The 27,979-nt window shown below is 39.5% G+C and overlaps 1 long non-coding RNA gene across 1 annotated transcript in view; it reads left to right on the forward strand.

Annotated features, from left to right (window-relative positions):
* Window positions 1-26,562, forward strand: part of LOC117939575 — a 28,853-nt gene extending 2,291 nt beyond the window's left edge. Inside the window, exons 2-3 of the long non-coding RNA XR_004655625.1 lie at window positions 1,291-1,365; window positions 25,714-26,562. This is a non-coding gene — a long non-coding RNA (uncharacterized LOC117939575). The remainder of the gene's footprint in view (window positions 1-1,290; window positions 1,366-25,713) is intronic.
* Window positions 26,563-27,979: the final 1,417 nt, after the last annotated feature.

Raw genomic sequence — 27,979 nt, forward strand, 5'->3', positions numbered from 1 at the left:
GGGAAGTTAGGACATTTCAATTATTAAACTAACCCATTTTTTCTTGTCATGGGGCCCAAAATTCCTGGCGACGCCCCTGGCTACCGCTGACCCACCAACTGTTTTTCTCAATCAGCTCAAACGTAGAACTAGAGTACATTAGATCTGCAACAACACACACAGTTGAAAACAATGTACACCAACATAGAATGATAACAGAAAACTAAGAGGAAAAAGGGCAAGAGAACAAGAATGGGATCAGGATATGGCAGAAAGGAATGAAGGGAAGAAAGAGGAGTGTGGATTAAGGAGGGACAATGGAGAGAAGGGGGGTTAGGAAAAGATGCACCACTTCTGCACAAAGAACAAGTGCAAGTGGGTGTTTGTCCTTAAGGCGGGTTGCAGGCCGTTACAGAAGAATTACTTGATAACGTTTTTTTCATGTGGGTTTTAAGTTGACAATTTGATTTACATTTTCTTCAGACCAAATCTGCAGAAGACTGTTCTAGTGACAGATACACTTCAATAGCAAGATCCTTTTTGTAAAGTAGACAAGCTACATGATACCTCTTCCACTTATTTAGTTCCGGCTGCTCTGCCATTGACCACCTTTCGAGTCATGATGGATTGCCCCAACCTGATAATCCTGCGCATTTGCAAGATGTGAACACACACTGCAATCCTTTTATTGATCACTGCAGTGAAACACAGATCCCCTGTCTGATTACCAGCTTGCTGTGAAACTGACAGGAGTCTCTCTGTCTTCTGCAATCAGAGCTTGTTGTCCAGGACACTTCTGGATCAGGTTTGGGGTTCAGACTGAGGGATCAACTGAATGTTGCTCAATTTAGCATGAGATAAAATAAGGAGTTGTCATCCATGGCATCTGAAACTAAGCAGTGTCCAACATCATGAATGCTAAATCGTTTTGGGCGATTTATATCTTTGACAGTGTAGAGGCAGACTGGAATTGGGGGGTGGGACATTGCAGGTATCTGGCATGCGCTCCAACCACTCCGCTACCAAGGCACTCTTAATTTTAGAAAATAAATTATAATCCAAAATATATAGTGTATGTATGAAGTATGCTAGCTTTCAGAACATAATGGCAGAGAAGGGTAAGAAAAACACAAACTAATACACAGTATATTTACACAAATTGGAATGAAGAATCATAATTGTGTGTGTGTGTGTGTGTGTGTGTGTGTGTGTGTGTGTGTGAAAACAAAACCAAGTTAAAACTTGTTTTGAACTTGTGGGGGGGGGGCAGCACTGCTTGGCAGAAAACTAAGTGGCCTTTTCTATCCACAGGAATTGAGCTGCATGGCTGCTGATGGACAGCAATGATGGATGGATTCTTCCTGGCTTGAGGATCAGTCCTGAGTTGTAAGTAACAGTAGTCCCTTTAAGCAGTAGACTGTTGTGCTCTGCAACAACAACACCGCCATAATCCCCTGATTTAGATTGACAGCTCTGCCACTGATTGTCAAATTTACCCCACCGTAGTAATTGAGGGTATTGAATGTCTGATTTGAATCTGTATTTTTGTGTGTGCATGTTTGTCTTAAATCTCCTTTTTTTTGTCAATGGAAAAATGGTCACCTTTCAGGTACTGTTGTTAAAAAAAAGGGCAAGGGATCTACTTGCCTCATAGTCAGGAAGACATACAGTATTTCTATCTGCTGTTAATTTGTCAAAGCAACGCAATAAACGGGAGTGGATTAGTTGAAGTGCGTCTGTCCATCTCCAAGCTTTTTACTCGTCAGCATCAACAACAGCTATTTCAGCCAGCGTGTCGCAGTTATCAAAAGTCATAATCTCTGTGTTCATCTGGCCGGCAGCCGTTCTGGCAACATCTTCAGTCATAGAACAAACTGGATCTACGAACCTGCCAAAGCTACGTCCCAATCAATTGATCCAGTTGCAGTAAGAGGCCTTTATCTTGTCATCTCGGGGACGAATTTCAGCTAGGCTTGCTCAGTCACTCTTTCTCTCGTTGCATTCTGGGAAAGCTGACAGACACTGGGAGCTCGGTGGTGGACACTTGCTGGTTGTCTAGGTTGGGGTCCTCTTTAAAGAATGAATGATGGAGGATTGTTTTATAGCCGCGGCAGAAGGCGCCTGGCGAATTGAGAAATCGGAGAGGTTTCACTTGTCTTTCCCTACTTCTATCCTTCAATCTCATTTCCCTCGTTTCACCCCCTTTATCCACTTCACAGCACTATACTTCCCCTTTTCTGTAGTTTGAATCCTTATCACCCCCCCACTTTCTGCTCTTTATCTTGTCCTTTTCCTTTTTATTATGCCTCCCTTCTGTACCCCTTTCCTCTATTCTTATTCACTTGTCTAATTGGGTCATTGAAGCTCATTTCTTTTTGTCTTGATTAATTTCAACCTTCCTACATCAAAATTGCCCCTAACGTCTTCCTATCTCATTTAAAATTATTTTCTACTCAATTTTCTGCGTATAAACAGCATAGAAATAAAGGTTTATGAAGAGTGAAGTGTTGACAAGTGTGTAGAAAGATAATGGAATCAACCAGTGGTCAGAAATTAATATGAGATACAAGACAGCTGTGATAGAAGGCCAGAAGCAATGTCCTTGTACAGTGAAAATTTAAGATACAAAAACACACTTTTTGTTTCCTCACTCACAACCTTTATGTACCGTATCAGGCATCTTTCAATGGGCAGTTTCCCACCTTTCTTCTCTCCTCCCAATGTTGTTCCCTTCACTGTCCTTGCCTTCTCTGCCCTCGGTGTCATTTGGACTTCCTTGCAGATCCGGGTCTCCTCTTCTGCTTCTCTGACTTCTGTAATTCTGTTCACTCTCCCCTTCCTGAGTAATTGAAGTAATTTCCCACCTTGGCTATGATGAATGTGTCCCCCGCTCCCGCCATGCCCTTCTACTTTAGCCGGCCTAATTAAAGAAAACATTCCATGATTGCCTATTTTTCCTCGAGCGTGACAACCTATTATTCTCCCCAGCACCTGATTAGAGAGTTATTATGCTTAGATTTAGATTGATTTAACCGGGCAGCTTAATAAAAGACTACTTGGGGTTTGATTTAAAGCGGGGGGGAATTGCAGGTTTTGGAGCCAGTCACGGTGTGTAATTGTTATTACTGGTTCATGATATGAGCTGAGTCGCGGCGAGAGGGAGTTCTCGAAAATTGAATTAGAAAATTAGAAGGTCACTCTGCGTACAACAGGTGACATTTTGGGACATTCGTGCCGCGGATAGAGCTGTCAGGAGGAGCGACATTCAGGCACCGATTGGTCCGGAATGATAAATCGCATCCATCTCAGCCTGCACAAACTTGACATATTTCTATCAAAGCAAGATTAATCTCTCCATCAACTGCTGCAACGTGGCTCATAATAATCTGAGAATTGGATGCCGAATGGGTAAATTGACTGGCGTTTGTGTTGTGGTGCTCTGCCCTGGGTTCATACTGTCTTAATAAAAGCCAAATGGGAGGATACAGTCACATAACCCAACTGCTCAAGTTTTTGTCTAAGAAAAATCATAGTTGTGGCAGCCTTGGCATATTCTGATTGAACTGAGCGATCGTGAGATAGTTCATTGTTTAAAATCAGGATAGACAGGCTGTTTTTGGCAGTTTCCGGATTAACTGTATCAGCGTTTTATTTGCCTAATAACCGATAAAGTTATAAATTAAAAAGTGGTCTGCTCGGCTCCAGCTCTGTCTGTCCGTCTGCTTCGGTTTCACTCACCACTGAGTCCGACTTAATCTCCTGCCCACAACGCTATCTGACTATCTCTTACTGGGTATTATGTCGAAAGTTTCTCATTTATCAAGTAATTGCTGAAAGCATTTAAACTTTTTTGAAACAAAAGTTTTGTGTTGGCATTTGTAACATTCCACAGTATCATTTGATCCATAGTTTAAAAGAGGTCGTCAGACAGTAAATATTCTTTTCAAAAACGTAAAATTGTTCTCCAGGACATTTATACCCAAGACTACATCTAATACACTGTTGAAAACGTAATTGCTGCTCTCCTTGAGAAGACATTTGTCCTATACTACTGTCCCCCACTGAGCACACAAAGGTCAGAGGTCAGGGTCAGCCACACATCAGCATCTTCAGTTGAAAAGTTTTTAGCATGTGGTAGAAGTATTCAGATCCTTTCCTAAAGTAAAAGTACTAACTCACTGTAAAAAATACTGTTAAAAGTAAAACATGGAATACATGTACTTAGTTACATTTTACCACTTGGTTTAAGGGCACTTCATTAGGTTTAAAGCATAATTTTGCAGGTTGAAAAAGCCTTGAGTTTAGGAGACGATGATGAAGACTTTAAAGATCCAAGGTCCAAGGATTTCTAATTATTTTCAGCTTTATTCAAACAGTGAACAAACTTTCATGACACAGTGAGCCAACTCTGTATACACACAAATGTCAATAGTGACCAATGAACATCAGAATAACTTTGTTTCTTACAGTCTTCTTGTTCTGCAGTGGTCAGTTAATCTGTTTCTGTGAAACGGTTACCTTTGACACAACTCTTTATTTGTGAGACACTTCTACTAGCTTACAAATTCTGATCTATTCCTGCAACCTAGTGTCCACTTCATGCTGACTCTGCCCTAAAAGCTCCCTCTGAATGGTTTACTGCATTTGAACTTTTACATGCATAAATATCAACTTATCAAATGTCTCTACAGTATACTTGGTGTACTACTCCGCCCGAATCCTGAAAACAAAAAAGTCAACATATTTGATTGGTACCTGATGTAGCTAACCATCTGTTTGGGACCCCCTCCCCCCCAACAAGCTGAGGAGGCTCGTCCTCCTTTGGCCTCACTCCAATCTAGTTAGCATAACTGCACTTACTGACGCGGCTGAGCAGCATTTTGATAAATGGCACGATTAAAGGTAAAATTGAACAATTTGACTCGGGCCACGCCACAAAAGCACAAGAGGCTTTACACTTGCTGTCAAAGGGACGAAGCGAGTCAATCTTTCATGTCTGAAATCCAGCAGTGACTAGAGTGAGCTCTGTGTAAGTTGTCTTTGACATGTATTCACTGTTGGCCTTATTGGCAGTCACTTCTTCACTGTCACTGTAAGTAATGGCTGCGTACTGTAGTGCAGCTTATCACTGCATGGAAAGATTGATGTATAAAACGACTGATGGGTAGATGCAAAGATGCTGTAGGTGAATGAAAAGATATTTAAAATAGATTAGGTAATATGGTTGAAAGAGATGAATGGTGTGGGAATTTGGAAACGAATCCATTGATTAGTTTCGGAGGCACTGTGTCATCCTGACAGAAAACAAACCTTGGTTGAAGTCAAAGAATGTCAGTCTTGTAGAGGAATGTGTTCAAATGTAATTCAGCACTGTATCCATTTAGGTGGTGTGCCAAAGGAGGAGGTCAAGGGTCAGACCTACAGTATATTATGTTATATTGCAGGGGTTCTTGAACATCACTCAATCTGATTTTTATTACAGGTCAAAGGTCCCGATACGATTGGCAATAACAAAAAACATTTGGTCCGTTCTTTGAGCTTCATTTAGTAAAAGTACAGCCATATTCTTGGCTTCATGTAGTAAAAATGTTTTTTTGTTTTTTTTGTTGCTAAGTTTTTTTGCGCTTCTTAAGGTTTTGTATTTCTTAGTGCTGTCAAACGATTAAAATATTCAATTGCAATTAATCGCACACTTTTATCTATTAATGTCCCTTAATTTCTTTTTTGACCCACGTTTTTTTTATTTTAATGCTCATATCCGTATGGAAAAGTGGATCAGCTCGCTTTGTGCAAATATTTTTTGTTTCCATTGAAAACATTGGCATATAGCCTATTGTAGTGTTCAATTTCACACCAACATTCTCACTTGGAGCAAATAATCTCTCACACAATGTAACGCTGACCATCAATAAAAGGGTTAAAAAAAATACTTTGATGGCCGGGGGGGACATCAAGTAGTATTTCAGCCTGGTCGTGCTGCAGTGATAGCTCAGTTCACAACGACCAAACCCGCAGATCACTTTGGTCTTGTCAGTGGAACATTTGGCAACTTTTAGAAAGTAAACTTTCCATTCAGAATCTTAATGGCGTCCATTTTGGCGTCTCGCCGTCCCCTTAAAATGTAACGTTACCACTCTTTGGCCGGCTCGCAAGCCCACACAAGTGTGAGTGGCATGACAGTTTTGTTTCCGGTCTAGCTAGATCCGGTGGGTGTTGTCACTTTTTTAACGTTACTAGTAGTCGCAACACCGCGTGCGCGTGCGTGCGTGTGTGTGTGTGTGTGTGTGTGTGTGTGTGTAAAAGTTAATCTTGCGATTTAAAGTCTTTTTCTGCAATTAAGAGGTCATAAGGAGCAAGGTTACCCTTTCTCTGCTTTGCCCGTCCAGAGAATTTTGGAGAGAGAGACATCATGGCATTCAAATGAGCAAAGTGGCAGTTGGTCAATGCCAACCCCCAGCCACCCCCCCCCCCTCTCCTCCCCAAAAGCCACAGACTCAGAAATGGCACATACTAAGTAAAGCTCATTGTGGGACTGGCTTTAGTGGCTGGAATTCCGCACCAAGACTGAATTATGGGAAAGAAACTGCAGATACAGTATAAGGGGACCACTAAGGTCTATATAAAGAGACTTCAGATACAGTATTAGGGACCACTAAGGTCTATATAAAGAGACTTCAGATACTGGATAAGGGGACCACTAAGGTCTATAAAAGAGACTTCAGGTAAAGTATTGGGGGACCACTAATGCATATATATTTATTTATTAGAGCTGGGCAGCAATTAAAATGTATCGTGATTAATTGCATAATTTCCCCAATTAATCGCAAAATGAAATAATGAATTCAAAAGTAGTGCATATAGTTCAATTTTATTTTAAAGGTTCTGCCATATGAACAAAAGTGCCATAACATTTGTTCTGCAAAAACTTACCAGCATTTTGTATATAAAGTAGCAGTTAAATAAAATATTTAGTTTAAATCTCAACTTAAACAATTTATTTATCATGTCCAGAGTTGAATTCCATCTGGTTGGAATGTGTTGCATAAGCGACTCCTTCTTACGTACACGTTCTTCTGTTGTTGCTCTAACTCTGCAGCACTTACTGGACTGGGTTTAAAGCCCCACAACTTTACGCACTTAGCAAGGACACTGTCCAACGCGCTGTTAAGCCGAGACAATGAGGGATACTGTCCAACGCGCTGTTAAGCGGAGACACAGCGTGATCAAACGCAAAGCAGGGGACATGATCAGAAGGCAGTAGGCTTGCATCAGCAATCAGATTCCGTTTCTATTCGTACTATCTGTCCTAACTGCGGTGACTTTATTTGACACATTCCACTACTGTGCAACGTCAATAAAGTGTCCCGCGCATGTCTCAGCCTATTATCAGTCAGAGCATGTGAATGCAGCGCCCACTTTTCATCAGTATAATGCACTGTAACTCCGAGATAATTATGGTTACCCAGTGAGTCCAGTATAGTCCCTAATAAGAGAAACAGCGGGTGCATGTTTTGCAGTCCTCTCCTTTATATACAACTCGTGTATTCTTGTGATGGTGTGTCTTGAGGGAATCTCATGCCTGCCGTCGTTGTTGCGATTCTCAGACCGATGTCCTCCACAACCCTAATGGGTCTGCAGTCGGTAGCTATCCACGTCGCTATGGCATTTGTTAGCTTCTCTTGCCTTTGTTTATCTAAACTTACCCACAGGCTGCATCTAACGTAGCCTGCCGTAGCCTCGCGCCAAAAAAAGCAAGCATCCAAAGAGCACCATGCCCTGGTCTTTAAATTTGATCATTGAGGGGCGGCCCTTAATTACACAACATCAAGTCAAATTACAAAGACAAACAAAACAGAAAAGAAGCAACACCGTCATAAGAAAAACAAAGACACTAAAACCTTCTGAATTAGAAAATTATATGATAAATAGATTAGAATAGTAAAGATGCAAAAGAAAGTATAATTATATAAGCACTTACAAGTAGAAGTTTACATGTTTAAAATGACAATTGTTCAAAAGGCACATGTGAGTTTATTTTAAGGAAGTGCTGTAATTTGTTCCAGCTGTCATGGACAATAAAACCAAAATCAGTTTTTCAATCAGATACCAAAGAGACCAACTAACACTTTTATATAAAATACAGTGATGTGTAGGGTTGGCTATCGTTGGGAATTGAAAAGCTGGAATTAAAGCTGGGTGATCTATGATGTGTTTTGAGACAGCAAAGAGGAAGGAACTGAGATGAACAGGATCGAGGGAGAGCACATGTTATACACCAAGCCAACTCAATTTTACAAAATGCATTAAAACACACAGGGTTTGGCATCATTTTGATTTGAACAGTTCTGATTCCAATTCCGATATTTTATCTTGACTCCGGTTCTTATCGTTTTTTGATGTCCGATTCTTTGGAGGTGTTGAGTGGAAACGGGTCACATTTATTGACAGTTAAGAGGAACATTCTATTTTGATTCAGTGATGGCTTACAGTTTTTCCGTGCTTTTTCAATGTAAAATAAAGCCACATGGTAGCGCACTGTTAACTGTGCTCTGTGGCTGCAACACAACAAGCGTTTGGAAGTACAGCGGTAGCCACGGAAACCAAAACTTGTGCGTGTTAAATATGGAACCAATCGGATTCAAAACAAAAAATTTCAAACGAGTCCAATTTAAAAATAAAATTCCATTGTAATTTTTGAAACGATCAGAAATTGGAACCAATTCTTGCAGCCAAGCAAAAATATCAATAGATATTGTCTGTAAGATGCCCATTTATTTTAGATTTCCACTTTATTTTAAAGGAAAGTTTACCCTTTTAAGAATTTTTTTATTTCAATGTCTGGAAGAGTTCAGTAACAAAATTGTCAAATCATATTTTAGTTGCTTATTTTGAGTTGCTATAAATGGAACTATCTTAAATGGGCATATGGTATTGTCTCATTGTTTGCAGGCCCCTGAAATGAAACAATTGTATTGGGCAGACTTAAAGATATCAGCAAATATCAGATTGTTGTCCAAGAATGGATGTATTGTATCATTATGAAATTTTGGGATTTACACCCCACGTTAATATTGGGAAAGTTGGAAAGGCATTTTGGTCCTAAAGTATCGAGATCTAATGCAATTTATAATTTGAAAAGTGGAAATTGGTGCTGCGACGTGAGAAGTGCCGTGACGAGGCTGGAAAAGGTGGAGAGAGAGGGATAAAGGCAGCACTGGAAAAAGTATTCAGCTGCTTCAGTAAAAGCACTAATACCACACTATAATAATACTCTGTTACACGTAAAAGTCATGCGTTGAACATGTTACTCAAGTAAAAGTCATTAAGTGTCATCAGGAAAATTTTAAAGTAAAGAACAATGGGAGGAGCCATTGTAGAAAGGATCCAACCAGCTGTGTGTTTAATGGTCTAATCATCTCAGCTGGACTTGTAGTAACTAAAACTGTCAGTTGAATGTAGTGGAGTACAAAGTACAATATTTCTATAGCGGAGTGGCAGTAGAAAGTGGCATGAAGATTTAAGTAAAGTACAAGTACCTCAAAATTTGAACTTATGTACATTACTGGAGTAAATGTACTTAGTTATAATCTACCACTGGATAAAGGGAGTGAAGCAGGAGCAAGGGACGGAAAGATGAGATAAAAGGTAAGGAGTGAGGGAAAAGAGGATGGTGCAAAGGAAAACAACGGGAGAGTGGAATTCCAAATCAGAGAAAAAGGTGGAGGTGGGAGAAATAAGAATTGAGATGGAGGAATAGTGAGGCCTGAGGTGAAAGGTGGATGAGACAAATAGCAGAAATGAAGGCAGAAGAGCAAAAAAGGCGTGAAGAAGGAAAGCAGGATGAGAAGAAATTAAGTGGGACAGCAAGAGACGTAGGGTAAGAAATGCAACTAAATTACATCAGAGTAAAAAAAGAAGCAGCAAGAAAGAAATGTTATATACACAATGTTTTTAAGTCTCGGATTAATGAGATGTTGCAGCAGCCGGCTGGACGATAAAGCTAAACATTAACAATAAAGAGATGATTTTCTTTTAAAAGGATTAATAGTACTCTGAAGTCATTGATGATCACTCACTGAAGACTTCATTATTCCAATTAATGGTCCCCCTCCGCTACTTGACCCAACCGTCAAAATTAGTGGCAAGGAACCTTCAAGTCAGATGGATGAACTGCCACAGTCTTAGCCGGCTAATTGGCAGCCACAATCAAGAGCGAATATGTATCAGGAGAAAAAGAGGCTGAATATATTAGAAGAAGAAAAATGAGGCTGTAAGCAACATGGCAGCACCAACTGTCTTGGGTGTCAGTGTTGGGGAAAAATGGTGATTGGCGGAGAGGAAGAGATGGGAAGAAAAATGATTAATTAATAAAAGAGCGCAAAACTAATGCTTTCTAAGAGTTCATCAGTGTTTTGAGTATCATATACATGCATCTTGGTTTGCAGAGTGTGTGATTTGGTCCAGTCAGTTGGGTTTTGATGCTGACGTGATGGAAATCAATCAATCAGCAGTTATCTATATAGCATTTTACAGCAACCAACAGGTGTCCAAAGTGCTTTACATCAACCAAGAATAAACTAACACAACATTCAATAAAAGACGAGAAAAAAAAGTGCCAAAGAAAATGTTTTGGCATTAAACTGATCCAAATTTCCCTGGACATAACATAACTGTGTTATGGAAACAACAGGTCGGGCTACTCTACCTGTCATTGGTCGGCTGTCAAAGTATTTGAAGTAGGACCTTTTTTTTTCCCAGATAAGTTGAACCTTTTTCAACTTCAAAAAAGACGCCGTGAGCTGCAAAAATGAAGTCGGTGGTGGCGTTTAATCAAGCACTCTGGCTTTTTTTTTAAATCATGGTTTACTTCACTGGATTATAATGTAAAACAGATGCAGTCTGTTTCTGACATTTTTTTTCTAGCTGTGCTTTTTTCCACTACCACCGAATCTCCACTTTTTAGTGAAATTGAAATTTGGGGCATTTTCATTCTCGCGTTCTGGTTAATTTTTCAGCTAACAATTTGTGCCATTTTTGCATAAATATTTGGTGCAAAGGTCTGTCATTATGTAAATGAAATTACAATAGGGATTTTAGGGTGGGTTTCACTGGCCGGTTTTGATCATCGGAGGGGTTGTAAACCCCGCCCCCCCATCCGTGCTGTTAGTTCCACCTTTGTCACGCACACAGACAAGGCTCTGAATGTCAGATACATTGCTTCATTTCAGCAGCAAAGATTACATAAAAGAATTCTACCAAACACACCCACACACGCCTTCTGTGACCGTCGGATCCCCCGCTCTGTGAATGTGTATGCGAGGAGTCAATACTACCGACGTGGGCTCTGCGTTCAGAGATGAACGGGGCCCAGGTGAGTCGTGCTGCGTGCAGACGCAAATTTGTTTCCCCGCCAAAGCAAACATAACCGATGGCCTCTTCGTGTCCTCCCATCAATTTTTACTTTTTTTCTTTTTCCCCTACAGGAGGGAAGAAAAAGGGATTAAAAAAATGGTGGCGCACTCTTCTTCTCATGCATCAGACAAGTCAGGCATAAAATAGACCGTTTGGATGGGTGATCATGAACTGGCAGCAAACGGGGAAGTTTACCGGAGCTAAATGGATGCCCAGACTCTACTTTTTATCTGTCTCCCACACTGCGTTACAGACGTAATTTATGGTAATAATATCCCTTGAAATGGTGGCGGGTAAAGAAGCAGATGAGAAATGGGCCTCCTCTCAGCATGCTTACGTTGCCTATATGATTGTGGGGGGTGAAACGGTACTTTCAGCGCTGCAGGTGGGAAACTGTATCGCCGCGGGCTGATAGAAAAAGGTGTTTAATCCGAGCTTGTTCAGTCTCAGTGAGCTTTAGCCTTCAATAGAGGCATCGCTGAAGTAAATTGAAATGCTCAGAGGCCCTGTTCGGTGTCTTCTCTCATGGTCTGTTTTGTGTACCGTGTTACCATTAGGGCTCTCAAAAGTAGCCACATTGTTTTGTTTGACGTAACTAACAAATGAACATGGACACTAGTAGATGGCAGCTGGAAAAGACAGAAAAGGGGTGTGTGTGTATGGGTATGATTATACATGTATAAATAAGTGAAGAATTAGTTTGTATATAACTAAAGTAGAAAAAGGGGGTTGGGCCAGATACATTTTTCTTCCTACTCCTTTTGAACATGGAAACACTTATTTTATACAAATCTTTATTTACAATAATTTTGAAAGATATGTTTGAGTACTTTGTTTTGATGGTTTTCTTGTACTAAAATGTACATGTTCTTAATTTGATGTTCAAAATAAACTTTGAATATTTGTGAAAAAAAATACACTGGTTCTAAAATATTAGAAAATCTAATTTGTGTGCATTATGTCAAAAAGAGTGCAAACCCATACAACTAAAACCCTTACAAGACTAATTGTACCCCTACATTTATTTCAACATAAAGATTACGCATACAGACTCTTTACAAAATAAGTATTTAACATATTTCCTGTATAACGTGAAACTTAATTTAAAAACCTTAGACCTCTCTTTCTGAAGCGTGCGGGAAGCAGCATATGGTGCTGATTAATTTTTAATTCATAATTTGGTCGTAAACATCCAAGTCTCCTGCCGTTCCCTGACTCTCTCTGATGGGTTTGGTGTCTCCTCTTATGGAAAAAAAATTCGCAAATCTTGTCCATCCATTTAGACATTTTTGTTGACGTCTTCTTCTTTACCCTCAGTTGTCTAACATCTGGTAGCAGCAGTCGATTCTAGAATGTCCTTAACACGCTAGTCCTTCATTGCTAGATCCTCCTCAGAGTGCAGAGAGCACCTCCCTTCTCCTCCCCATCGTGGCCCTATAAGTGGCGACAGCAGACCAAGAGCTAGTTAATATCATTTACATCCCGGCCATCAAGAGTTTGAGATGGATCATTAGCCTCTTGCATGTAGATAAGGCTACAAATTGACAAAGTGCAAAGTATCGGCTGCTCCTTCAATTTGGGGAGAACAGGAGGAGAAGGAGATGAAGCCCAGGGGATTGATGGGCCTACATGCTCTTGGCTCTGCCTTTGCTCTCCCAGTAGTCCCGTGGCCCGGCCTGGTGGCTACCATCCTCTGCCTCTACTTCATTCAGACAGAAGGCCAGCAGTGACAGAAGTATTCAGATCTTTTACTTAGGTCAAAGTACTAATATCTAGGGCTGCACAATTAATACAATTTTGATCACAATTCTGGCTCCCCACAATCAAATTTGCGTGATCAAACAATATTTAATTTTTTCCATTCATAGAACGCTCCAGGATTTTTGCAAAGCCAGTCTACCGCTCCGTTAACCACTGTCTGATCATGTCAGAGTTGTTCTTGCACCACATAACTTAGTTTCTAGATGTAGACAGTCACAGATAGTAGACAGTGCCAGCCCACACATTTGTCCACAATTATTAACACAGCTGTATGTTAAGCATGAGAGGGAAACCTGTATTTGTACCTGTGTTTTTGCTGGTAACTGCTATCGTGGGGGCCATGGCGAAAAACACATAAGTTATTGAATGCAACTACCTTCAGTTAAGTAATAGCGTGTGAGACGGAGCCTGCTGGACCTGGGCGAGAGACGGACCCATGGCCAGAATATCATAGTGACGATACAGACATTTCTTAAATGTGTGTGTAACTGTTGACCCACCATTTGACCCATGCTGGACCCATTCATATTGAGTCAGCAGTCAATCTGTGAGTAGGCCTTATTGTACATCAGCGCACTCCCCCTCTCTCCCTAGCTCTTTTAATCAGTTACTGTTGAAAACAATTGAAGGAGCTTTCTCAGAGATACATTAAAAAAAAATATATATATACATATATATATCCTAGGCTATTTATTTCAGATAATTTTCATTTACATGTGTTGCAGCTGTATGTATGTACAACACACAACTTCAACATAAGAGGAATGTAGCGTAATATGAATGTGAAAGCAGTTATAAATAGCCTATGTGACAATAACATTTGTTTTGGGTAAAATCAACAAATCGTAATAATTAATTGATCTCAATATTGATCAAAATAATTGGGATTATCATTTTGGCCATAATCTTGCAGCACTGATAATACCACATTGCAGAAAATACTGTGTTGTAGGCAAAGTACTGCATTAAAAACAATACTTAAGTAAAAGTCTGTAAGTATCATCAGAAAAATGTAGTTAGTAAAGAAGTCTGCTCCCATTGTAGAAAGTGTAAAGGATCCAACCAGCTGTGTGTTTAATGGTCTCATCATCTCAGCTGGACTTGTAGGCCTTTTATATTGTTGGCTGGTTTACTTTATAATAAAACATCAGATATTATAAACTACGTATGGTTTGTGTGCAGGAATCTTAATGTGTAAAGTTTCTAGTTAATATAGTCACTTTAAGCATGTCATGAGTGTAGGGGAGTAAAAAGTAGAATATTTCTCTCTGAAATCTAGTGGAGTAGAAGTAGAAAGTGACCTTAAATAAGAAAAGACTCAAGTACAGTAGAAGTACCTCAACATTTGGGCTTATGCACAGTACTTAAGTAAATGTACTTAGTTACATTCTACCACTGCAGAAGGCCAAATGTGCGCTAACTGTAAAGGCTCCATTACCATGGTGATTAATGAGCTTGTCAAAACCTTAACTCCAACACCGGTGACTCTGTGCTTTTTATTTTTATTTAACCCACAGCCACTTTAAAAAAAAAACCTTATCCAAAATATTTGATCAAACTAATTTATTCTAATTATGCCCTCCGCCTACATGTGTGCTGTGTTCCCCAACATCCCCCCCCCCGTACCCTGCTCTCCTTAAACCTTTTGGTGCAGATTAACGTAACCAAAAGTCTATTAATTAATGTTTTGTGGCTTTTAATTTCTGGCAAGGATGCTGTCTTGATGCAGCTGCCTGTCGCGGCCCGTCACTGTTGAACCCGTGCCAGGGAAGTGCAGATGTAATTCTGTTATCTCTTGCTTTAGTCGTTCACGCAAATTAATTTGAACAATTAGCCGTCTACCAGCTTTTCATGAATCGTGCAAAAGAAGCTGCCAAAAAAAATAATCAAAAGATTTTCCATTTTCAAACCAAACGCATTCCCGTTTTGGGAATAAGATCCCATCTTATTCCCAAATAGCCATCTCTTTTTGATAATAAGAGCACCTGCTCTGGTTCAAAATGAAACCAATGAAGGGATCACATACGGTTACCCGATGTGAACATGTCTAGAGGCTCAAAGGATTTTTTTTTCCAATGTTTTTTTCTGCATTTTCAAAATGTTGGGGGGGGCAACATTTTGGTTGATATGATAAAAACTTTGAAAACAACTCAAATTTGCCCCAAAGACAACATGAAGGTTAAACCCTCCAATGAAGAGCTGGTAGACTTCAAAATTACTGTTTTCCATCAGATTGATTATAGATTTCAATTTTTCCAACCGCACTTGAAGGCAGCTTTATTTCACAGAGTAAGAGAGAAAGAAAAGAGACAAGCGGTACGTAGCTAGCTCTTTGTTGTTGCAGGAAACATTCAGCTGCTACACAAACTTCCGGGCAATGCCGTGCGTGTGTTTGGTGTTTTCAAAACTTTTTTGTGGCAGCAATAGAGGCAGTGATGTGTCCTGGCCAGCAGGGGGGGACTTTCCTCTACTTCTGAGCTACTGCAGTCTCTCAACTCAGATTATGTCCTGGCTGCTGTATAAAAAGGCCTTTCGTAGACATGGAGCGTGTGTGTGCGTGCGTGTGCGTGTGCGTGTGCGTGCGTGTGCGTGTGCGTGTGCGTGTGCGTGTGTGCGTGTGTGTGTGTGTGTGTGTGTGTGTGTGTGTGTGTGTGTGTGTGTGTGTGTGTGTGTGTGTGTGTGTGTGTGTGTGTGTGTGTGTGTGTGTGTGTGTGTGTGTGTGTGTGTGTGTGTGTGTGTGTGTGTGTGTGTGTGTGTGTGTGTGTGTGTGTGTGTGTCATTAATGGCTACCTTTCAAGCTGTCAGCCCTAATGAGCTGATTGTAAACGGAAATTGAGGTTTGAAATGTAACTGAATAAGCAGATTCTTGCTCTTACTGAAAGGAGGGAGTTGGGGGAGGAGGGGACAGGGGGGTGGGCAAGACGACACCCCAGCATCCTCCTCTGCATTATCTTTTAAACAATGGCTAACCACATTTAAAAAAAAAAATAGGCCATTAAGCAACAATAAGTGGAATCCATACGATCTGCTCAATAATAACATGTAATTTTGTGACAGTTATGTGTTCTTACGCAAATGTATGGGCTAAGGCTTCTCCACTGTAAGTGCCCGCTAACTCAATTGTGCCTTTGTATTTCTTCAGCTTCTATGTTTAATGTCCATTAAGAGTTGAGAGACGGTGACTGAGAAATGTAATGGTGTCCTGTAGCATAAGCTTGTGTTTGTTTTTTCTCCAGTTACAGACATTGAAAAGGACAATTTACTGAGAAACCTTGACTTGTTAATTGTATCATCAATTACACAGCACCCGCTTTACTGTTTCAGGGATTATTCATTTAATAATTAAGTACATTTTGCTCACAGAAACAAAGCTAATTGTTAAGTAATGTAGGACTGATATCTTCAGTAAAAAACAAGTGACCTGCATCGTTCCCACCGAAAGTTGAATTATGTAGCCTGCATTTTAAGTAAATGTTTGTAGAAGTATTTTGTTTCAGGCAGAAAACTTGGAAATCTTTTGACTGGTGCTGTGTATAGCAAATAATTCTCAAAAACATAAATATGATAATTTAAATGCGCAACTAATACAGAGCATTAGACTGTCTCCTCTCCCAAGCCCACCAAAGTACTTTGCATTCAGTGACACGAGAAGAGTGATCCTGTTCTCTTAAAGATAAGTTACTCACAGTGTAAGTTCTGTCTTTGGAGATTTTTTTTTGTGATGTTAGATCAATAGAAACGCAACAAAGGTCATGGATAGGAAAGTAGTTTAAGTGGACAGAGAGTGAACAAGATCCTATGGGGATTTATTGTCATTACTCTTTATGTAATCTTATCTGAATTTCTGAATTTAAGGCTTTGTAGCACATGTATGGGTTTTAAAATCCATTCCAACTTTATTTGTAAAGCACATTTAAAACAACCAGGTTGACCAAAGTGCTGGACGTTAACATGCATATAAATATGCGAAAGAGGAACAATTATTTGAAAAACAAACTGTAGAATATAAAAAATGAATGAAGGCCGTGGCTTTAGGACTTATGTAGGTTTTCAGCGATTTACATCATTATAGAGTAAAGAGTGCGTTTGGTGGCCCCTGGGGGAATTCAAACCATTACCTTGACCCAGTGTTGGTTTTTTGCTCTGTTAAGATAGCTCCACAGGGAATGAACAACTAGGCTTAGATTAATAAAGCAGATATCTGATATTCAATAAAACGTTGATATCTCCAAGTCAGTTGTGGCTACCGCTGATCTAATCTTGCATTGCCAGACCTTCCTCCACAGCGCTCCGGATGAGGGTCCGGCTGGTACACACAGCATCCCAGGATGAGAGAAAAACATGCTCTGGTTTATTGGCATTTCTGTTAACCAATCACAATTATCTTGTGCGGTGCTAAGCTCTGGACGGCGCCACGGTGCCGCTACAAAATAGCCTTGCCTAGGAACTTGTTTTGGTGGAACATGTGTACGTTCAAAATTAGTTTTAGTTGTGCAACAGAAAACTTTGATTGGACAGATAGTCTAGCTAGCTGTCTGGATTTACCCTGCTGAGATCTGAGGACCAGGTAACCATAGTCCTCAGAAATTAGCCGGCGGTTAGAACGCCAACGCGAAGGAAGAGGAAGGGGACAGACAACCGGCCGTAAAGAGTGACATCCTGGCAAAATTTCCTGCGGCACCTGAACAATCCTGGCAATTAAACTCTGATCTGATGCGAGAGCCCCCAAGTATGCATTTATAAAAACAGATTTTTTTTGTTCAAATGACAAGTGCAAAGAAAAACACAATTATTGCAACAGTTCAGGGGAATGATTTTCAAAATGGGAAACTGAAAGTGATGAAGCTTTAAAAGGCAACACCTTAATACTTTCAGATAGTAACAATGGCTGTGTGACAACCGTAACACCCGTGTGAAGAAGGGATTTCACCACAACCGTCACAAGGTTTACCGGGTATTCTCTGTACAACATTACGAGAATCAGCTCCTGCACTTGGCAGCCTTTCACAGGTTCAGGTAGAGCAGCTGTTACCGTCATCATCTCATCATTAACATACACAACACAGCTCGCGCTCTTCTCATTGACTGTAATCACCTTAATGCAAAAAGCTGATGCAGTTGCCAAGGCGCAGAGTGCTCCGTCCCAGACCTTTTCTCTTCTTTTTTCTGTGTGTGTGTTTTTGTAATGGCGCTGTCATAACCGCTCTGCTCCGTCTGGGCCTAAGTGAATCTGAGGCGCCATCTTTTAAACAAGGCTAACAAATGAACACGTTTTTTCCCCCTATCAAACGGCTCCTGACAGTGATGCATGGGCTTCCAGATGAGCTCTGAAAAACTGATGGATCTGCGACGGTACACGCGCTTAGATAAACTAATGCATGTAATTATGTTTTCCATTCCCTCTCCTCTCCATTGCGAGGCCTCTTATTACAATATCATTAGTTGAAATGCTCGGCAAAAAGATATAGTTTGCAAATTTCTTTTTTTTTCTTTTCTTTTTTTTTGCCTTGTGTGGTAATTACTGGAAGTTGATTTCTTTGACTGAAATAAAAGCAAATTCAATTTGTTTTCTTTTCGTGAATGCATTATCGGGCAACTCTGTTGGTAATTGTTGAAAGTCTTATTCACCACTGTCGTATATAAGGAGCGCGTCGAGATGGTTAGCGATGCCCCGTGGTGTGAGCCGCAAACCTGAGATAGATTTGCATTGGGTTTGATTTAGATGTACCAGGCCGGATTTTTATCCCGATTTTAGTTTAGTTTATTTATCAGGGACCATGCACTGTTTAAGCGCTGTACCAGCGTTAACTATACAGCTAATATACATGTGTTGTCCCTGGGCAAGGGAGATTAAAGGACAATATACACAGTCTACACTACAGACAATACTATCAAAACAGATCAAAAACAACCTATAACAAACAATACATACCGTGTAAACCCCTATATAAAATATACATTTCATGTTATAAAAAGGTCAATGATCACATAGTTGATTTGCCTTCAGCCAAGTCTTCAAGGACATTTTCAAATGGCTAAGACTAATGCAATTTCTAATGTGAAGTGAAATAAGGTTCCACTTTTCCACTATAGTATATGGAAAAGCTGTTTGACCAAATTTATTCTTCCTAAACTGAGTGTAGCAGTCACTCCTTATGGAAGCCCTGGAGACCCTTACATTATCTCTGCAAAATGAAACATTTCTTGAGTGGTGGTGGTACAAGGTCATTTATACATCAGGCACATGTCTGCAAAACAGAAAACTGTCAGTTTCTTGTTTGTTTTTTTGTCAAGAACTTTCACAGCTTGTTTGTAAATGGTACTTAAGGGTTTAGCGTAGTCCCACCTGCCTGGGACCTGCTTGTAGAACAATAAGATGAATTTTGAGAAAATCATTGAATTCAAAAACAGTTTAGCTGCGGTTATTGGTAACTGGTCTCTTATGTCTAAAATGTGATAAACTGGCTCTGACACAACTGGATATCTTTTTAAGTGTTCTTTAAAATTTCAGTTTGAATCAATAATTATGCCCAGATAATTAAATTGATCAACATGTATTGCAGCTCCCATTATACAGATATCAGGCTGATGTTGTGTAACATTCCACTTAATAGAGAAATAATGCCCACTGTTTTATTTGCATTAAGAGTAAGACAACTGAGAGTTAACCAGTCTGATACTTTAAGTACTTAGATAATTGATTCCAGCATACTTCTTCTTGTCATATGTATAATCGTGGTAAGAAACCAAGACAGCCCTGTGTTCAAAGCCAAAAAAGGCTCATTTTCTGCAAATTTACGATGCCATTAACCATGTTTTCATCACAACTTATGATGCCATTTTACAAACTTTAAAAAAAGAAACAAATCTGTATAACTATTGTATATTTCTCTATAACTATTGGAGAAGTTTTGCACAGGTGGTCCGGGACCGTTGTCAACAACACTGCCCTCCAACTGTAATGCTGAGTTTTTTTGTTTATTTTTGGAGATTGAACTGGTGGATAACGTATGTGTGACTGGGAGTCTAACATCTTTGGCATTCTGTCAAAATTGTCATTGACTAATCAATCAATCGTTTCAACTCTGCTGAAATTAAGCTTTTCCAACTCAAGACGGCCAAAGGTCTCTCAGTGCCTTTGGACAGTTACCTCACCTGAATCTTTTTTTTTTTTTTTTAACAATTGAGTACGGGATTGGATCAAATTCTGTTGCCATCACGGGTCTGTGTTTCAAGAGGTACATTCTGTGAAGTTAAAGATGAAATTGATGTATTTAAAAAAAATATTTTGACTGAAAGACCATTAGATTGTTAATCCTATTCATTTCAGAGACAATTGTACCGCAACATTTTGAATTGTTACAATTCTACATACACTGTAATTGTAATGTGCAACTGTAGCAAGAGTGTGTGTGTGTGTGTGTCTGCATGCAAATCACTTCTCTCATTCGCTGTCTCACCCTTGTGCCAATAAACATTTGTGTGTGTGTGTGTGTGTTTGAGAGAGATCCATGTACATATGACTGTGTATACTTGTTTGTCTTGGACTGTGCCTGTATGTCTAAACGTGCATATTGCTGCTCTCTGAGTGTGTAATGCTCTGGCTCCATGCTGCTGTGTTTCTATGTGCCACTGCCCTCGTCTGTGACTGTGTGATGTTGTGGAGGAGCAGGGGTTCATGTTGGGAGCAGTAGTGGAGCTCATTAGGGGGGTACCAGGGGAGCACGGCTGCTACAGCGTTCCTCTCTGGGCCGCCGCGCCGCCTGGCCGGGTCCTCAGCCCCTTCATCTGCACACATCACACTGAAGGCTCGCGCACAGCACAGTAGCAATATGCTGTCATATGCTGGGTGACGGGTGCACTTCACACCAGCCAGTCGGGCATGTTTGTAGTGCTGAAGAAAAATCTAATCTTAGCGGAATTCTGAGCAAGGTTGTTTTGGAAATGTAAACAATATGTATTAGGATGGCAACCAGATATTATTTTTCAGCTATCAATCTGGCAGTTATCATTTATTTGTTAACATTAGGGCTGGGTGATATTCTTGACCAAATACCTCAATGTCAAGACTGCGACAATATTGTAGGGATGACAATTAGTGCTTTATGTCATGTCATTTGCACAATGAGACTATTAATAAATAATTGGAAATATTGATTTATTGACTGAGGGGATATAGACAAATAATACAGCCTGGTTTGTTTAGAAAATACATCACTTTAGGGTAACACAGCCTATAAAACCAGGAAAAGACAACACTTATCACCATATTAAGATTTCCAAAATCTAAGATATCTAGTCTTGTATCACAATATCAATATCTTGCCCAGCCACAGTTCCAAAGCCAATTTACAATGATATCAAGCAGAAGTACAGAAAACAGTCATGTTCAGAAGATGAAATCTGAGAATATTAGGAATTTCTACTTGAAAAATTATTTAATTTATCATCCAAATTGTTCTAAATGACTTCTCTTGGCCGATTGACTCGATTAATTGGGTAATTGTTTCAGTAATTTGGAAGCCATTCAGGAAAGATCTAGGCAGTGGAGTCCTAACTAGAACAGGAAGTAGTTTATGAGAGAGAGTGTGGAGGTCACTTTTTCTGACACTTTTTTTAGACATGCAGCTGAATTAACTGTTTGTTAATGGAGACACTTTTTTTTATATCATTTTATTTTAATAGTTTTTCAATCTGGAGAGCCAAAAGGACATTGTCTAAAACAAAGAAATCAGAAAAGAGGCTGAATAGAAATGTGCTGCTGACAAATTCAACACAATTCAGCATGTTCACTTGCAGGGTTTTTCCTGACTCAGAATGGGCCTCGGTGGGGGGGGCCTATACACAACTATAAGCATGATTGTTGTCATACAGTAAAGGCAAGGAGTCTGTCTTAACCTGTTTGACAGAAACCTACAGCATGGCTATATAAATCTATATGCATTTGCCTGTTATTTCTGACAATTTGATAGAACACAGCCAGACTCCAGGCAGGGAAAACTGAAATAAGTTATTATAATTATTCAAGTTTATGCTCTGCTTTTCCACAGTTGTTTGGTAAATTGCTATTAATGGAGAGGATTTGAATTGCTGTTTTTTGTTAATTCTCATAATTTAAGCACAGATTTTTCCTTTGGTGCAGCTAAAACCTCTTTGGAGGGTGCCAAAAAACCCTGACTTGATGATAATTTAATGCAGCATGAAACTAGCGCAATGTTATCACTGTATACTGATATCAGTCGTCCATGGTTTTCTTATCCATCTCTTGAACCAATGCCTGATGCAGATTGTTACGGTCATGATGTCGTGTCATTCGATACCATTGGCTGCAGAGCATTTCATTTGGATATTCATGTGCTCAACAAAGAAAAATATGAATAGATGTCTTTTTTTTCGAGTAACTCAGTTGTGAACTGTTAGACATGTGAGGTTAAACCCATACTCACTGTAACAGTCTTTTTAATAATCCACCAACAAAAACACTCATTTTTTCTTATTTTTCAACTCTGATGCAAGACTTTACACCTGGCAAAAGCTTCTTGAAATTGCTTAAGCTGTTCCTTGCAAAAAACACTAAACATAGACAGGACTATCTTATTGACCAGAACATATATTATGCTCTGGCGTTTCCCCCTCTCATTCCCCCTGCCCGGTGTTTGAATGCAAGGGGGTCTCATTCCCCCTGCTCTGGCGTTTCCGTAACCCTAAACCGGAGACACTTCCAACCCGTTTTGGTTATGAATCTGCGGGGTTGTGTTGCCTTCTCAATGGCAACAAACTGTGACCTTTGGCAACACTGACGCCAACGTTTTTCCTCCTGATTGGATCTCATTGGTTACGACGTCTTGTTCTCTGAGACGAAAGCTACTAAAGTTACCATGGCAACTACCAGCAACGGGCACGGGGCTACACTCTTCCTCCTGTTTATGCCCAGTATACCAACATGTTTGAGATATTTTGGTTTGGGCGTGTTACTTTAAACAGAGGTTGTTCTTCTGCTGGAGCTAAAAACACTCTTATGCACGAAGATCACTCAACCAAAACGTAGCAATGTAAATGTAGGCTCAATATTCTCAGTGTTGACTTTCATTTCTTCAGGAAAGGTCTCCTTAAGCCACAATCGGACGGAAGTGCTTTTTGCAATTTCAATGAAAGTGAAACGTTTTGGTTGCTGCTTTTTGCTTTTGGATTGCATTGCAGGAACGCCATGATTGTCTAAAGTTTAAAAAACAAAATTCAACTTGGAGCTGAAAAAAACACACCCAACGTCATTAAAGTGGTTGCCTAGAGATGGGTGATTCAATCGTTTTCTATCAATAATAACAAAAAGACACAACCGTATGTATATGTTATATCATAGACAATAAAACAATACTTCACAGTCTGGATGGAACTGGAAGCTCTGCCTGTCTATGTTTGACAAATGAGACTCTCATTGGACAATTATCGTTTTCGGGATCGCAAACGTGTGAACAGAATTTGTCACTGTCACTTTGTGTGTTTAAGGGCATATTAATCAAGTGATTAATTGCCAGATATTAGCCACTGAACATGGCCTGTGTTCCCATTCAAGTGCTACTTTGCCTTTGAGCGTGATTGGTTAATGATCACGTTTTGTTTGCGGAGGGCTGATTTGGGTTTTAATTTTCAATGTGTTGGAGGGCTGGTCTGTGTACATTTTGACAAGTTGTGATATTAACGACAAAGACGGGAAAAAGTTTTATTTCCTCGACTGAAAACTTTTTGTCTGGACGGTATTTTTTTTTTCTTTGATCCGTTTTCAGTTTTTATGTCAGAAATTTGGCTTTCCTTCAACCAAATTGACCCCCAAAAACACGGATGGTTCCATACAATACTTTGAATTCACAATTGAAATCAAGGATCAGATGTCTATTTTCATATAATTTTGGGTGTTTTCATTTAATTAAATAGCATTATCCTGACTAAACTTCGACACATCAATGATTATCCATTACCTTCATTTTGCTGTTAACTATTAGTCAAAATCGTTGATAATTTCAGCTTTTCTTCTAACACAAAGTAGATAATTTCATGGGAATGAGGTTTACTGACCGTGGATTTCAAAAATAAGTGTAAAACTTAAGTTGTAACAAGTGGTTCTAGTTAAGAATATACTGGTGGTAGTGGAAAGGTGCCAAAAACGATGAAGAAAAAGTAAGTAAAACATGGGGGGGGAATACGACAGAAATGTTAAAACTTGTCGAAAAAAAAAGTGTTAATATGAGGACCACACGGTTAAAAGAGCAGAAAATTTGATTTGTTACCTAATTCTTTTTGAAATTAATGGCAAGACAATTGACGACTTTCCTGAGTTACAATACTGATTCGTTGTGATATCTTTTCAATTTTTCTTCCCATCTTGAACATCTTGTGATTTTAATTTTGGCTACAAATGAAGTGAAGATATACCACCGTAGATTCAGCTGTCAGTCCCAGTTTCTCCCTGTAGTTTGATGACTCATGCAAGATCAAATATACTCCTTTTTGGCTTCATCTGACTTTGGATTTAACTGTACGTCTTTCAAAAAATTGCACTTGCAATAATGATCCATTAAAGTGATTTCAACTGAAATCCCCAAAAGCTGAATGTTTCAACCTTTAGCTGCAGTGAATATTGTTGATCCAGTCTGTCTTAACCGCCGTTTAACCAACAAGGTTGCACGCTAATACAAAGCAGATACACACATCACTGGAGTAATATCAATTATCTCAGTAAAAAAAATTAAATAAACACATTCAGCCAAAATCAACAAATTACATTTTTCTTATTTTTCAGACACTAGAAAGTAATAGCAATTATTTAGAAAAAAAGCTTCACACGAAACCATTCTTTCACTCAGCTACTTTTGATCATATTAACTGTATATGCAGCATATTTCTAATAACTTATTTAAAGTCACCCTAGATCATCCCTAACCCTACGTGCCCAGATTTGTCTTATGTAATAATACAAATAAAATATGTAATGTAGACAAAAATGTAAATAAACACACTTATTTGTATTTTGTACTTGTATGGTTTGATCTTGAAAAAGTACCAGTGCTCTTAATTATACACTAGAGGGAGCTAAGATTATGTATGATGTGAACGTTTCCAGCCGGCCTTCCTCTCTCTCTCTCTCTCTCGCTCTCTCTCTCTCTCTCTCTCTCTCTCTCTCTCTCTCTCTCTCTCGCGCCGCCCCCCCCCCTTCCCCGTCTTTCACCATTCGTCAACACACATACTTTTCTGCTTCCAATTAAAGAAAACAATTCTAATTGGTCCTTTTTGCTCTCCTCCAAACTTTGCAAACGACACGTACGTCTTCTCTGAAACCTCCAGTCGTAGATGCACAATTTAGTTTTGACAAATGTGATGTTTCAGTTAAATTGTTAATGGTGCTACAGGACTCTGCAAAAGCCAGACATCAAAGGGCATACATTAATACGTACCGCTCATGTTATTTCTTGTTCTGTTTAGTCTCCCGGGGAGAGGAATACCGTGCGAGAATCTAAGAGAGACTCTCCTTGCTGTTAATAAATCCTGATATTTCTTTTCCTAAAGGTAAAGCACCTCGGCACGCAAATGAGGAGTTGAGCTGATAAAATGAGGGATCTGAAAACGAGGGGGCCGAGCCGGATGATCCGCCAATGTTAAGAGGCGTGCTTTGAAGAAAATTCCATCAAAGGAAAAACAATAAGTGAGGCTGTGTGTGTGTGTGTGTGTGTGTGTGTGTGTGTGTGTGTGTGTGTGTAGCCGTTGTTAAATACCTTGCGTTGTTCAGAAAATGCTTAAAATCTCAATTGGCTCCGTTAACTGGCATCTGGAGAACAATGAGTTGAATCTGTTAGGGGGTTTGTAAAAGGCTTTTAGTGTTTCCGTCTCCTTCCATATGCCGTTGCGTGATTTGCTTTGCATCTTCATATTAGGCTGCACACCTTGTTTTCCTCCCTGCCGTGGCTGGATAATGAACGCTGGGGGAAATTGTGTTTGAGTGTGGTTTCTGATGTTTGAACAGTGAGAGGCGTGCTTGATTTACGGTGCGGCTGGCAGCTTCAAGAGGGGACACGCAACTTACAGGGATGGGAATTAAGTGCTTCTCACGTTTACCATTTAGTCCAATTCCTGCATATTTTTTCATACATCAGTTACAAATGGATATACAATAGGTACTAATTTAGAGCACTGGGTACTTAATATATTTGTCGGGGCTCTAAGGAACATACACCTGAACAGTTTCTTTACAGTTATTAATGGTAGGTATTAGGGCTGTGCAATGAATCAAATTTTAATGGCAATTCCAATTTCAGCTCCTAATGATCACAAAACCAGCGTCATCGACGATTGTTTTGCATATTCTGTTATGCCCCTAAACTCTTGTTTCTGTCTTGTGTGAATGGGGTAAAAAATATGTTCAACAGGAAAAGTATTACTAGAAATGTTTTAAGTTCAATAAATGCAACATCTTTCAATGTTCAAATCAATGATTGATCACGTTAAATAATTGTGATTTAATATTGACCAAAGTAATCGTAATTGTTTAATTTTTTCTATTTTATTTTTCTATAATGGTGCAGCCCTAGCAGATAAACAAATATGAATCCATGTCTTAGGTTGCAGCAGGGGTGCATCTAGGGTCAGAGCTTTAAGGGTGCCTTGCACATTTTTAACGTATTTTATTTTACTTTTGTTGAACATTATTCTACAAAGCTAACTGCATTTTAACATAATTTTGGACCATCACTGTTGGGGAAACACAATTCTAAGAGGTTAATGCTGAGCCACAGGGTCGTTATTTCCAAAAGGAAATATGATATCCATTCGTGGAAAAGCAGACATTTCCAAAATGCAGTGTTAGATGCTGTGATATTCCCAGAGCCGAACTCGTTAGCTGACAATAAATTAACATACTTTTTCTTTTTTTGCAATTATTTTTCAGGGCTGCCAGCATCAAGTTTAGGACGTGAAAATTGGGTTGCAGTAGAAGGGGGGGAAAAAGCAGTTTTAACTGACATGCATACCTCGGCTTTGCCGGTGACAGACCACCTTAAAGGTAAAACGTTTTGATGAGAGAATGAGACTATTTTACTTTCGGTACAATTTGTTTGCATTAAGCCAGTCATCAGCACTGTGGAGAGGAAAAGCTTCCTGCCTCTTGTTTTAGCAGATGTGTGGAGGAGTCGGAGACATGTTCATTTCTGACATTTCCCCCAACCTGCTGTGACACAAATAGACTCTGTCGCATGATGTATAGTCAACGATGCATCAGGGACCGGGGAGAACCCGGGAAGATGGTTGTCGACTAAAAAGAGCAGTAGGCTTTTATAAGGCTGTGCGAGACATTTATCGGTTAGATTATTATATGGCAACAAAGATTCCTTTTGAACTCTTACATTAATTCATTTGTTTTAGATTTTAGCTGCTCATCAAGGCAAGTCACTTGCCAACTTGAAATGAAGTATAAGCACACCAAAATAAGTCATTAAGAGACAAATTGTGTGTGTGCATATATATATATATATATATATATATATATATATATATATATATATATATATATATATAAAAAAAATTAAAGCTAAGCCATGACACTGCATGCCATCAAACACTAAACATACAACAGACTATTAAGTATCCAACAATTGTGCAGTGAGCAGCAGGTGGAAAGGACGTAGGTTACGGCAACACATTTAGAATACTTAAGCTACATCCGAAATTCCGCACTAACGTGTTCTTTAGTAGCTAAAACAGTGAGATTTTCTAGCATGTCCAAAATAGTATGAAATCAAAAGTACGTGAGTGTAGTGTCCAGTATTTGCATAAATACCCC

Source organism: Etheostoma cragini, chromosome 24 (genome assembly GCF_013103735.1).
Source record: "Etheostoma cragini isolate CJK2018 chromosome 24, CSU_Ecrag_1.0, whole genome shotgun sequence".
Taxonomy (NCBI): Eukaryota; Metazoa; Chordata; class Actinopteri; order Perciformes; family Percidae; genus Etheostoma; species Etheostoma cragini.